Source organism: Ursus maritimus, unplaced genomic scaffold (genome assembly GCF_017311325.1).
Source record: "Ursus maritimus isolate PB19 unplaced genomic scaffold, ASM1731132v1 scaffold_25, whole genome shotgun sequence".
Taxonomy (NCBI): Eukaryota; Metazoa; Chordata; class Mammalia; order Carnivora; family Ursidae; genus Ursus; species Ursus maritimus.
Genome location: NW_024425008.1, coordinates 9,513,191 through 9,526,128, shown reverse-complemented (window position 1 = coordinate 9,526,128; position 12,938 = coordinate 9,513,191). Strand labels below are relative to the sequence as shown.

Genomic DNA, 12,938 nt, shown 5'->3' with positions numbered 1-12,938 from the left:
ATCTAGGCGCCGTCGCGTGATTCGCTGCCGCTGCGACGGATGACAGATTTCTGCAGGGCTGGTGCAAAGAGTGGTGAAAGGGAGCGTGGGTGAGGCTGCGCCGGTGGTACTCCCCCTCGCCGGGCTTAGGGAGCAGGTGGAGCAGGTGAGTCGGCGGTGCAGCATCCGGCTCAGTGCCTGCTGGCGCACCGGAACATGTTTTTTTCTGTTCTTGGTCTAGTTGTAGTGCAGTGGCTGTCCACGAATAAAGTACCTACTGTGTGCCTGGAGCCTTGCAAAAGTTTTAGCATCTAATTTACAATCCAACCAGCCTGTAGCAGAGGTGCTGTTTTCTCTGTTTTTTTCATGCCTTACCTATTGCTCACTGATGGTTAGGCTATGTCCGTCTGACTCCAAAGCTCATGCTTTAATTGCCAAGCTGAACTGGCTCTTTTGTTATATGCAGAGAGATCAGCTTCACAGTAGACAGTCACCTTTTCGATGTGGGCATCACCACACCATCTGGGAAATTTTTCCCATATGCTGTCTCTGGCTGGTGACCTTGACAAGTCCTAAAGGAATTCATAAAGTTTAGGTCAAGTGAGCCTCCCCACCCTGCCTCGGAGCCACCATGGGACAGAACTTATTTCTGGAGGAAACTTGCCAGTGTATCCCCAAGGGCCTGGGTACATAAAGCCTGTGCCTGAGTAGTGTCTAAAGAAGTCGGATGACTAGAGACTGAAGCTGTGCAGATGGCAGAGTGAGGAGGAAGGACAGCATGTCCCTACATGGCAGAACAAAGGTTCCTGTCCCCTCTGGGCTAGTTACACACCTTGGAGGATTGCAGCGTTGTCCTGACAGAACCTTGCCTAACAAGGCTGTTTGGTGGCAAAAAGGTCCTCAGCAGAAACCAGCTAGAAATAGGGCCCCTGAAGTGGGACTTGGGGTCAAAATGGGGCATGGTGGAGATTCTCAGTGGAGGTCTCTGAAAAACTGGCAAAAGCATCTGTATTAGTCAGGGTTCTCCAGAGAAACAGAGGCAACAGGATATGTATATACAGAGAGAGAAATTTGTCTTAAGAAATTGGCTCGCAGTGATTGTGGAGGCTTGACATATCCAAACTTGGATGAGGTAGGCCAGCAGGCTGAAGACTCAGGGAGAAGTCCCAAGGCAGACAACTGGCAGAATCCCTTTTTGCTCAGAGGATCTCAGTCTTTGTTTTACTAAAGCCTTCGACTGGTTGGATGGAGCCCACCCACACTGTGGAATGTAATCTGCTTTACTCAGAGTCCACAGATTTAAATGTTGATCTCATCCCAAAAACACCTTCACAGAAACACTTAGAATAACGTTTGACCAAATTTCCAGGCACCGTGGACACATGAAGTTAACCATGATAGCATTCTAGGAGAGGAAAGAGTAGCTTTTGTTTGGACATCCTCCGTGTTGGAGGAGACAACTCTATTGGACAGCCAAGAAAGATTTGCAAACAGCACCAGCTAAGTTAAAAGAGCTTTTCACCCCTTTATCTCTTATGGCTTTGCTCAGTTGAAAGCAGCCATATGGAGAGGAAGCAGCCATACGGAGAGGAAGTAGACGAAAAAAGAGGCGATGAGCAGATTACCTCCCATCTACCCAGCTTTATGTTTCAGAGCCTGGATCAGACCTAAGCTGGGGAAAAGGGAGAAGTTAAAAATTTGCATGTGAGATGGAAATTTTGACATCAGATTAGATGGTGTTTTTGTTTATTCATTATTTTTTCAAAATATGAGGGGGTGTGTTCCCCCTGACGGTTATGGATGAGATTTTATTTTTTTTTATAATGATTTTTTATTTTATTATGTTAGTCACCATACAGTACATCCCCGGTTTCCAATGTGAGGTTCGATGATTCATTAGTTGTGTATAACACCCAGTGCACCATGCAATACGTGCCCTCCTTACTACCCATCACCAGTCTATCCCATTCCCCCACCTTCCTCCCCTCTGAAGTCCTCAGTTTGTTTCTCATAGTCCATAGTCTCTCATGTTTCATTCCCCCTTCTGATTACCCCCCCTTTCTTTATCCCTTTCTTCCCCTACTGAATGGATGAGATTTTAAAATGGCATTCTTTCTGAGTCAGTTTTAGTGGAGGCACAAAGATGGAGAAGAAAACAGTAAGTGTACAGTTGCCTTGCTCTCCAAAGCAGGTTCCTTGGAGAGTGTTAGACCTAACAAAGAAATTGTCTCCAAATCAGCTTCTTGACACTTAGCTCAACAGCTAGTTCTAAGTATGAAAGGATTGAAATTCAAGAGGCTGAGAGAGGATTTCCTTGCAGAACATTGCTTACAACTTGTGGCTGAAGTTAAAGTATAATTTGGACTTATAATAATTTATTTCAACAAGCATCGCCTTCTTCGGATTCCCAGAGTGTTCTCTATGGAGTATAGCACTTTCAGCTCTGCATTAGATCGGAAAATTTACTTTCTTGTCTTAGTTCTCCTAGATTACAAGTTCCTCAAAGAATTTCCCTCAAATTCATCTTGGTATTCCCTAACATGCCTAGTCAGTGTCTGGCTGACATAGTGAGTCATAGATGTCTGTTGAATGAATGAATGAATGAATGAATGAATGAATGAGAAAGCCGTTGATCTTAGCTTGAGGGTTGGTTCCCCCTGCACACTTTTGTAGTTGAACCCAGCACCGGAAGTGACAGCGAGTACTGACTTTGTCATATGGCATCTGTTCATAGTTCACAGCAGCTTTTTTTGTTACAAACCCCGAACTGGAAATAACCAAAATGTCCTATGATAGGTGGATGGTTAAACTGTGGAATGTGGTAATCATTTTGTAATATATACATATATTAAATCATTATGTTGTACACCTTAAATTTACAAAAAGTTGTATGCCAGTTATATCTCAGTAAAGCTGGGGGGAACACGTATGGTACATCTATTCAAAAATAGAAAGCAATGAGCTAATGGCACACACATCTTGGATAGACCTAAAGGGTATTGTTTTGAGTGAAGAAAGCCCTTGTCTACAGGGCATGTAACAGTTTTGAAAGGACAAAATTACAGGATGGAGAACAGATTAGTGGTTTCCAGAGATTAGGAAAGAGGGTGTGGTTAGAGGTGAGCATGTGGAGTATTTTACGCAGAGCTCTTAAATCCTTTGGAATTTCCCGGATGACAGGAATATCTTTTGTTCTAATGGGCTGATTCTTAGTGGGCCCCTGGTTGGGGGCTGGTCACCAGAAACCCCAAGCCATTCCTTGGGCAACTAATCTTTGATAAAGCAGGAAAAAATATCCAGTGGAAAAAAGACAGTCTCTTCAATAAATGGTGCTGGGAAAATTGGACAGCTACATGCAAAAGAATGAAACTTGACCACTCTCTCACACCATATACAAAAATAAACTCCAAATGGATGAAAGACCTCGATTAGAGACAGGAATCCATCAAAATCCTAGAGGAGAACACAGGCAGCAACCTCTTTGACATCGGTCACAGCAACTTTTTTCATGACACATCTCCAAAGGCAAGAGAAACAGAAGATAAAATGAACTTGTGGGACTTCATCAAGATAAAAAGCTTCTGCACAGCCAAGGAAACAGTCAAAAAAACTAAGAGGCAGCCCACGGAATGGGAGAATATATTTGCAAATGACACTACAGATAAAAAACTGGTATTCAAGATCTACAAAGAACTCAAACTCAATACACGAGAAACAAACAAATCAAAAAATGGGCAGAAGATATGAACAGACACTTTTCCAATGAAGACATACAAATGGCTAACAGACACATGAAAAAATGTTCAAAATCATTAGCCATCAGGGAAATTCAAATCAAAACCACACTAAGATACTACCTTAAGCCAGTTAGAATGGCAAAAATAGACAAGGCAAGAAACAACAATTGTTGGAGAGGATGTGGAGAAAGGGGATCCCTCCTACATTGTTGGTGGGAATGCAAGTTGGTACAGCCACTCTGGAAAACAGTGTGGAGGTCCCTTAAAAAGTTAAAAATTGAGCTACCCTATGACCCAGCCATTGCACTACTGGGTGTTTACCCCAAAGATACAGACGTAGTGAAGAGAAGGGCCATATGCACCCCAATGTTCATAGCAGCATTGTCCACAATAGCCAAAGCGTGGAAGGAACCGAGATGCCCTTCAACGGATGACTGGATTAAGAAGTTGTGGTCCATATATAAAATGGAATATTACTCAGCTATCAGAAAGAACGAATTCTCAACATTTGCTACAACATGGACGGCACTGGAGGAGATAATGCTAAGTGAAATAAGTCAAGCAGAGAAAGACAGTTATCATATGATTTCTCTCATCTATGGAACATAAGAACTAGGAAGATCGGTAGGGGAAGAAAGAGATAAAGAAAGGGGGAGTAATCAGAAGGGGGAATGAAGCATGAGAGACTATGGACTATGAGAAACAAACTGAGGGCTTCAAAGGGAAAGGGGGGTGGGGGAATGGGATAGACTGGTGATGGGTAGTAAGGAGGGCACGTATTGCATCATGCACTGGGTGTTATACGCAACTAATGAATCATCGAACTTTACATCGGAAACCGGGGATGTACTGTATGGTGACTAACATAATATAATAAAAAAACATTAAAAAAAAAAGAAACCCCAAGCCATGATTAGAAGCGTAGAACTTTAAGTCCCACCCTCCAGGGAGGGGAAAGGGACAGAAGACTAAGTTGATCATGCTTACGTAAGGAAACCTCCGTAAAGTCCCTGAAATGTGGGGTTCTCAGAACTACCGGGTTAGTAGACAAGAACACATCCATCCATAGGCTGGAATGGTGGCACACCCAAACCATGAGGCGGAAAGAAGATCCTGTGCTCAGGCCCTCACCCTATATAACTTTTCATCCGACTGTTCATTTGTACCCTTTAAAAGACTTCGCAATTAATCAGTAATAGTAAGTCGAGCATTTTCCCAAGTTCTGTGAGCCTTCTATACAGTTGTCCAACCCAAGGAGGGGGTCATAGGAACCCCCAATGTGTAGCCAAGATGGACAGAACTTGTGGGTAACCTGGGACCCATTTCTTAGGATTAGCATCTAAGGGAGACAGTGTTATGAGCCCGAGCCCTTAACCTCGAGGGTTAACTGCAGTTAGTATCAGAATTGAGTAACACTGCAAGACATTGAACTGCTGTCCACAGAGGGAGCATTGTTTGGTGTGGAAAACCTCACACAGCTGGTGTCAGAAGTTGACTAGCCACAGCACGGAAACGGTTTCCAAATGCTCCACGTCACTCAGCATCAGGGAAAGACAAATCAATCACAATGAGATCCCACCTCACACAGGTCAGAAATGGCTAAAATGAACAAGTCAGGAAACGGCAGATCTTGGAGAGGATGCGGAGGAAGGGGAACTCTCCTACAATGTTGGTGGGAGTGCAAGCTGGTGCAGCCACTCTGGAAAACAGTATGGAGGTTCCTCAAAAAGGCAAAAACAGAGCTACCCTATGACCCAGCAGTGGCACTGCTAGGTATTTACCCCAAAGGTACAAATGTAGTGATCCGAAGGGGCACATGCACCCCAATGTTCATAGCAGCCATGTCCACAATAGCCAAACTATGGAAAGAGCCCAGATGTCCATTCATCAGCAGATGAATGGATAAAGAAGATGTAGTGTGTGTGTACACACACACACGCACACGCACGCACACACACACTGGAATATTACTCAGTCATCAAAAAGAATGAAATCTTACCATCTGCAACAATGTGGATGGAACTAGAAGGTATTGTGCTAAGCAAAATGAGTCAATCAGAGAAAGAGTGGCACCTTGGTTTTTGGTACAGCAGAGTCCCAGTTCTTAACAAGCTGCCTTATTCTGGCATACATGACATCGGAGGCAGTTTGGTTCTAGAGCCGACAGGTGGACGGGGGCTTTCTGATACCCCAGTTTCTTGATCATGGTAGCCGTTGCTGTACCCTTGGTGGTCCAAGACTTCAGTGTCGTGCTGAGGAGGGTGTCCTTCCTGGGAATTCAACCTAGAACCTCCAGTCTTGGAACAATTTTGAAGGCACCTAACTCCCTGTGTTAAAACGCATTCTGCTTCAGTTAGCTGGAGTGACTTCTGTTACCTGTGACCAAACCCTGACTAATGGACTCATAGTGCATGAAACACCCACACCCACCCACCCACACCTTGTTATCGCCTTTAAAAAATTATTTTACTATTAATGAGATTGAACATCTTTCCAAAGATTTATTGGCCATATGTAATTCTCTCCTTGGAAACTAGCCTAGAGTTTCTTTTTTAAAATAGTTTTTTTTTTACAAAAATTGATTTATAAGAACTCTTGACAGTGGGGATACTAAACAGTGCAAAGACTGAGGGGTTTTTTTCCCACCTCAATAGGTCACTTGTCTCTTAACCTTGTTCATGGTGTTTTAATGCCACACGTGTTCTGATGGGACCATTCTTGTCCCCCTGTTCCACACATTGTCTTTCCAGCTACCTTCTAGTGGGACTCCAAGAAACCAATCTGTCTGTCTCTCCCGATGGGGAATGTCCTTGATGCCTTGAATTCTGCTGGGAAGGTAGAGCCATTACCAACTGATCCCATGGCTGCTCCGGCAACCTAGCTCTGCAAACCTCTCCCCTGCTTGTCCCAAGGACAGTGGTCATGCTGGATCGCAGTGAAATTGCAGCAGTTTTTGCTGAACTGTTTGGGTTGTTGTTCGAAAGCTAGATGAGACAGGGGGCTGGGGGCTGGACAGGGCCCTGGGTCTGGCCACCTCACTTTCTCGTCTTGCATAAGAGGCAAAACCCATTGCTCGGAGCATTCAAGGATGTCTCCACAGAGGCCTCTCCTGCCTCCTGATTCTGCTGCTGCTTCCATCCCTGCCCGTCCCTTCTTCCCCAACTTCACACTGAGATGCTCACTTTCCTCTCTCTCCTCCTTCTTTGTTCTTTCATTCAAAACACATTTACTGGGGCGCCTGGGTGGCACAGCGGTTAAGCGTCTGCCTTCGGCTCAGGGCGTGACCCCGGCGTTCCGGGATCGAGCCCCACGTCAGGCTCCTCCGCTATGAGCCTGCTTCTTCCTCTCCCACTCCCCCTGCTTGTGTTCCCTCTCTCGCTGGCTGTCTCTATCTCTGTCAAATAAATAAAATCTTTAAAAAAAAAAAAACACATTTACTGAGCTCCTGAGTACGGACCCAAGAGAAAAAGACAGAAGATCTGTACTTTCACGGGACTTATTCCGTTAGGGGCAAGAAACAGTAAATGTAATAATAGGCATGCTTTCTGAGTTGCCTATGTGTCACCAAACTAAGGCACATCAAGATTAATGAACTTGGGGATGCCCGGGTGGCTCAGTTGGTTAAGCGTCTGCCTTCGGCTCAGGTCATGATCCCAGGGTCCTGGGATCCTGGCTGCCTGCTCAGTGGGGAGCCTGCTTCTCCCTCTCCCTCTGCCACTCCCCCTGCTTGTGCTCCCTCTCTTGCTATCTCTCTCTCTGTCAAATAAATAAATAAAATTTTAAAAAATAAATAAAATAAAATAAAACCCTTGCCTAGAACGTCCATGTCACGAGTACACTATGACAGTGCACACATGCATGTATCTTTCCCCAGTGCCAACTTCATTCAATTACAGAAGAAAGTTAATGCAATTATAAAGTAGGTTCGGGATTCCAAACTCAATGACATTTCACTATGTCTCTACCTTGGCTGCTTCCATGGCACACAAAGAAAAGTATAAGGCACAACGAACAAGATAGAACAAGAGGTAAAAAGTTAATGAATGAGGGGCGCCTGGGTGGCTCAGGGGGTTGAGTGTCCAACTCTTGGTTTCGGCTTAGGTCATGACGTCAGGGTTATGGGATCCAACCCCACCTCAAGCCCCACGTCGGACTCCACGCTCAGCCAGGAGCCTGCTTGAGGATTCTTTCTCTCTCTCCCTCTGCCCCTCCTTGCACTTGCCGTCTCGTGCTCTTGTGCTATCTCTCTCAAATAAATAAATAAATCTTTAAAAAAAAAAAAGAAAAGTTTACAAACCAAATGCGAAGTCAGTCCACGAACGCACAGTTGGGATGAGGCCTCTGTCCGGTCCCTGCTGCTTGGTCTATCCAAGTAGAGAGGCTCTCTGTTATGTTCAGAGCTCAATCAGGCAGAGCCTTTGACGGCAGTTGCCTTTGTGATGTGGCCAGACATGAAAGTATGGGCATCTGAAAGTCTGCCAGTTTGCTATAAAAATCCTCCCTTTTTTAAGGGATTTAATCAGTCCTGGACCTGGGCAGACCTCTGGCCCTGCTGGTTCTCTGTTCTGGGTGTGTCATCAGCCTGTGCTGGGTTTGGGTGACGTCTGGTCTTAGAGGCAACACCTTGGCTGCTTGCATCGCTGCGTGACATGAGTGACTCCATCTTGCTCTCTACATCCAGGCCCCTCCCCTCACCAGGTCAATGTCTATTTCTTGGCCAGCCCAAAAACCCTTGTAACAATTCTTGTTTCAGTTTCCAGTTTCAGTTTCCAGTTTCCAGTAAATGCAAAACCGATCTGATTGTGCTCCACTCAAAGAGGGAGTTGCTATAAATATCCAGAGTTAGATTTTCTGGAAAACACATCCAAGCTCAGACCTCCGGGTCCATTACACAGAAAATCTGCTTCTGGGTAAGACAGGGAGGTGTGGGCAGAGGCTGCTCTTTCCCGTGGCTTCCAACCTCTCGTGGGTGGTGGGCTCAGTGCATGCAAGGGAAGGCCATGTGAACCCACTTCCAGAACTATCTTTTGTTTCTTATCAGGTCTGTTGGGAGAGAAGGGACTCTAGCCTGCTCCTCCCCCTTGGCCCTTGGACTCTCAGACGATGAGCCTTGTTCAAGCCTGGGTGGAAGCGAGCTAGGCAGGGGGAAAGGACAAGTGTCAGGAGGAACCAAATCGGAATCATTCCAAGCCCAGGCTTTGGAAGCAGCTGGACTTGGGGCGAACCCCTGCCCCTCTGTGCCAGAGGTGTTCCCTCATCTATAAAACGGGGATAGTAATCTCTTTGTTCTCATTGTCTTAAGTGAGGATGATGTGGGATCCTTGAGCCCAACAGATCTAGAAAGAATTCTTGAGACGTTTTACGGTGCAAAAAGGTGTTTTTATTATAGCACGGGGACAGGACCCGTAGGCAGAAAGAGCTGCAGTGGGATTGTGGGGAGTGACTGATGATTATATACTTTTTAATTAGTGGGAGTTAGGGATAGTGTAAGTCTTTAAGGAATTTGGAAGCAAGGCTTTCAGGACCTTGAGGGGCTAGCTGCTGTTAAGATAGCGTTACTTTTAGTCCTTAATAAAACGTAAACATTAAGGCATTAAGGCAGCCATGAATTCCTTGAGGAAGGTCATGCTATACACATTTCAGGTATCTATCAGTGAGCTACAAGCTGTAAGGAGGTTTAATTTAAGCTACGTTTCTCTTGCCTTTGTTCTCCTCATCAAGGGGGTGGCATGAGAACAGGAACCCAGGGCAGCTTGACAACAGCATATGCCTTAAAACATAATTGGTTCTTATTTCCTAATTCTGGTGCCTTTTAAACTGCTCTCTGGAAATTTAAGAAAGTCCTAGAAATAGCTAAGCAGTTGGCCCTGGGGTTTCTGGGAGGAAGAAAGCAGCCTGCTTGGAGAAATAAAGTCCACTCCCCACCCTCCCTTAACCCTTTCCAGGGCCCTTCCCGGACCTGCTGCCCTGACAAGCTCAGAGTGGAGCCCCTGGAGTTTTTCAAAGCTGTGGGCATGACACCCGTTCTTCTGGTGTCCCTCTCCCCCCCATCAAAGCTCCATCTTGTTCAAAAAGAAACAAGCCCCCGTTGGAGTCGTTTGCACCCCACCGCAGCACACCAAGACTTCATCACAATGTCAACCTCTCCCAGGAAGGTGACCTTTTGAAAGTCCACCTGACATGTCCTGCTCAGCACTAGTGAGGTCATCTGCCATCTGCGTGATACAAACCTTGTTTTCCCCCGATGTCCTGGCCTGAAACAACCCTTCCTTTTCTTTTGCTGACGATGCCTTAGCTCACCTTTTCCTTCTTAAGAAAGCCTTCATGTTGGCTCAGCTTCTCAGAGCATCTCTGTACTTGCTCGATGGGCTGCTGCCCTGCAACCAGGGGTCAGGGCGCAGGGCACAAGAGCCCCAGCCTCAGCCACTCACTGCTGACAAAATCCAAAGGCGAGAGAGAGCGCAAGAATGAAACAAGAAAGGGATTTATTTCAGTGAGGCCAACACGGGGAAGACAGCGGACTAGCGTCCCAAAGGCTGTCTCCAAAGTGCTGAAAACATTTCCAGGTTTATATAAGGAAAATGTGGGACAAAGTCAGTGAGTCCTGCAGATGGGCCGTGAAGGTCATTGCCTTGGGGGTCAATCGCAGGGGGTCTTTATTGCTGGGGGGGGTGGTTTGGTTCCCACTGTGGGATGCTTTGCCCACCCAGGCTTCTGCCTGAGTTAAAAGATAAGCTGTAAGAGGAACCTAATCACTAGAAAGGAGAACTGAGGCCAAGATGGAGGTGGTGAAGTCCTTTCAGCCCGATACAGGCATGATTCACTGAATAAAGCCAATTAGATCTTCAAACTTAACTCGGGTTGAATTTTGTGAACAGCCCTCTCTGCAGATTGGACTCCGGGGGTGCTTGTCACTTGCTGCTCCGTGGAGTTCTTCCCAGTAGCCACCTTAGCCTCTTCCCTGACTTCTAAGATACCAGGATCCAAAGTAATGGCAGTGAGCCTGGCCAAAGCCACGGAGGTGCTGTGGGCAGGTGAGTGCTCTCAGAGGGGCTGGGGGGGCGGGGGCGAGGAGGTGGCTGCAGAGGGACAGAGTCCATTTCTAGCTTTACCTCCTTGGTTTTCACCTACGTGTCCTGTGTCCTGTCCAACCAGACTTTCATAGTTTGTCCTCTTGGGTCTCAGAAAAGAACATTGGTTTTAACAAAATTCTTCCGTTTGGGCCCGTTTTCTTCATTAGTTTGTGTGAGCTCTCCGTCCAGTCTTAGCTCTTTATTCTCGCTGTTTATCTTCCCTTTTGCCTTCGTTATATAATAAGAGTTCAACCGAGTACATTTTAAAGATCTACCTGGCTTTATTAGTAGTCAATTCATGATTTTGGCCAGCCTCCCAATTAGCGAGGAGAGGGGAGCTCCCAAGGGCTACAGAAAATTAAAGTTCTTAAAAGGTAGAGAGCAGAAAAAAAGAAATTATTAGCAGAGAAACCGTTGTTTTAGGCAAGGTCGCCCTCCTAGGGGAAATGGAAGGGGCCCCTCAGTAAATTTCCTAGTGCTCTCTGGGAAATCCCATGTGGACTGGTTAAGGGCTATATTCCTGGGGGACTGAAACTGCAGTCGGGTTAGGTATTAAGTCTCGGTTTACACTTGGAGCTTTAACCAAAGTGACGCCATTTTGGGCCTATGGTTTTCTTTTTAACACCCCCTCTTCCTTCCTTCCTCCTTCCTTCCTTCCTTTCTTTCTTTCTTTTTCTTTCTTTCTTTCTTTCTTTTTCTTCCTTCCTTCCTCCTTCCTTCCTTCCTTTCTTTCTTTCTTTTTCTTTCTTTCTTTCTTTCTTTTTCTTCCTTCCTTCCTCCTTCCTTCCTTTCTTTCTTTCTTTCTTTCTTTCTTTCTTTCTTTCTTTCTTTCTTTCTTTCTCTCAAGATTTTATTTATTTATTTGACAGAGACAGCCAGCGAGGGAGGGAACACAAGCAGGGGGAGTGGGAGAGGAAGAAGCAGGCTCCCAGCAGAGCAGGGAGCCCAAGCCCCAGGACTCTGGGATCACGCCCTGAGCCAAAGGCAGACTTTAGGACTGAGCCACCCAGTCGCCCCGTATCTGTGTTTCATATGCATTTTTGCAAAATGGGTGTCGGCTTTTTGTTTGCCTGTGTTTTAATTGACATACGGAATAGTATGCTGCTGACCTCATCGGTTTGCTTTCTCCACCCTTGAAAACTGTGTTTTTGAAATTGTCAGGGTCACTAGGTGAGTATCTAATACTTGTTCCAGTCGTTGCCAACACTGCCACTTACCTTTCGCTCTCCTGGCGTGGACAACCGGGACCCTCCCAACTTCCCCAGCACAAACAGCAGCGTTGTATGGAATGGGGAGGACGGGGCCTCTGACCCCTGCTGACCTCTGATCTCTGACCCTGCGCACTCACCCTCTCTTCTTCCTCAGGACTCACTCTGGCCCACAGCTGCCCTGAGCCAGGCCACGACTTCCCCGGGATCCCTGCTGGGGACACTGAAGGCCTCCAGCCTGCTGGGATCCCCTGTGGTGGTCTGGACTGTTTCCAAAGTCGGAGGTAACTGGCCCTGGGTAACAGACCCCCGCCCCCTTCTTGGGCTCCCACCCAGTACGTGGAAGTGTGACGGGGAAGTCAGGGCCTGTGCTCCGGGGCCTGTGCTCCAGCCAGCAGTCCTTTCTGTTTACCAGAAATACAAAGGACTCCTAGCTTATGATAAGCAATCCTTAAAATAATCAGGACAGCTTGATTTTACCCAGTGCTCTGCCATTCTAGGCACTATGCTTAGCATTTAACATGTATCAATTGCTTTAATTGCCATAACCCCAGAAGAAGGTAACCACCACTGTCCCCTATTTACAAATAAGGGAACATTGGCCAAGAGCCTTGGGCAGGGAGGTGGGGTTGCTTCCAAGCCTGGGACAGGAAGAACCAAATTGCAGAGAACCTGGTGTAGGGAGGAGGCCTCAGGGCAGGACAGGTTCTGAATAGCCTGGAAAGACCAGGCTACCCTGCCATGGATGACAACTGGGGGAGTCCTGCAGCAGGCTAGCGGGGGAACAGCACCCCTTTCCTGTGGGCCTTCTGTGCACATTGGCACCCAGAGAGGCCAAGCTGCTGGCCAGGCTGGCATCATCTTTTCTGCCAAAGGATAATGTCCAGCAGCAAATACCTTCTAACCGGGCTCTTGATTCTTGAGTCTCTGACTCCATCACT

The 12,938-nt window shown here is 46.5% G+C and overlaps 1 long non-coding RNA gene across 1 annotated transcript; it reads left to right on the top strand.

The window, feature by feature from the left end:
* The first annotated feature begins 61 nt into the window (after positions 1-61).
* LOC103669840 lies at positions 62-12,483 on the top strand. The gene is made up of 3 exons (XR_570426.2): positions 62-145; positions 10,595-10,750; positions 12,155-12,483. It is a non-coding gene; the product is annotated as an uncharacterized LOC103669840 (long non-coding RNA).
* The last annotated feature ends 455 nt before the right edge of the window (positions 12,484-12,938 follow it).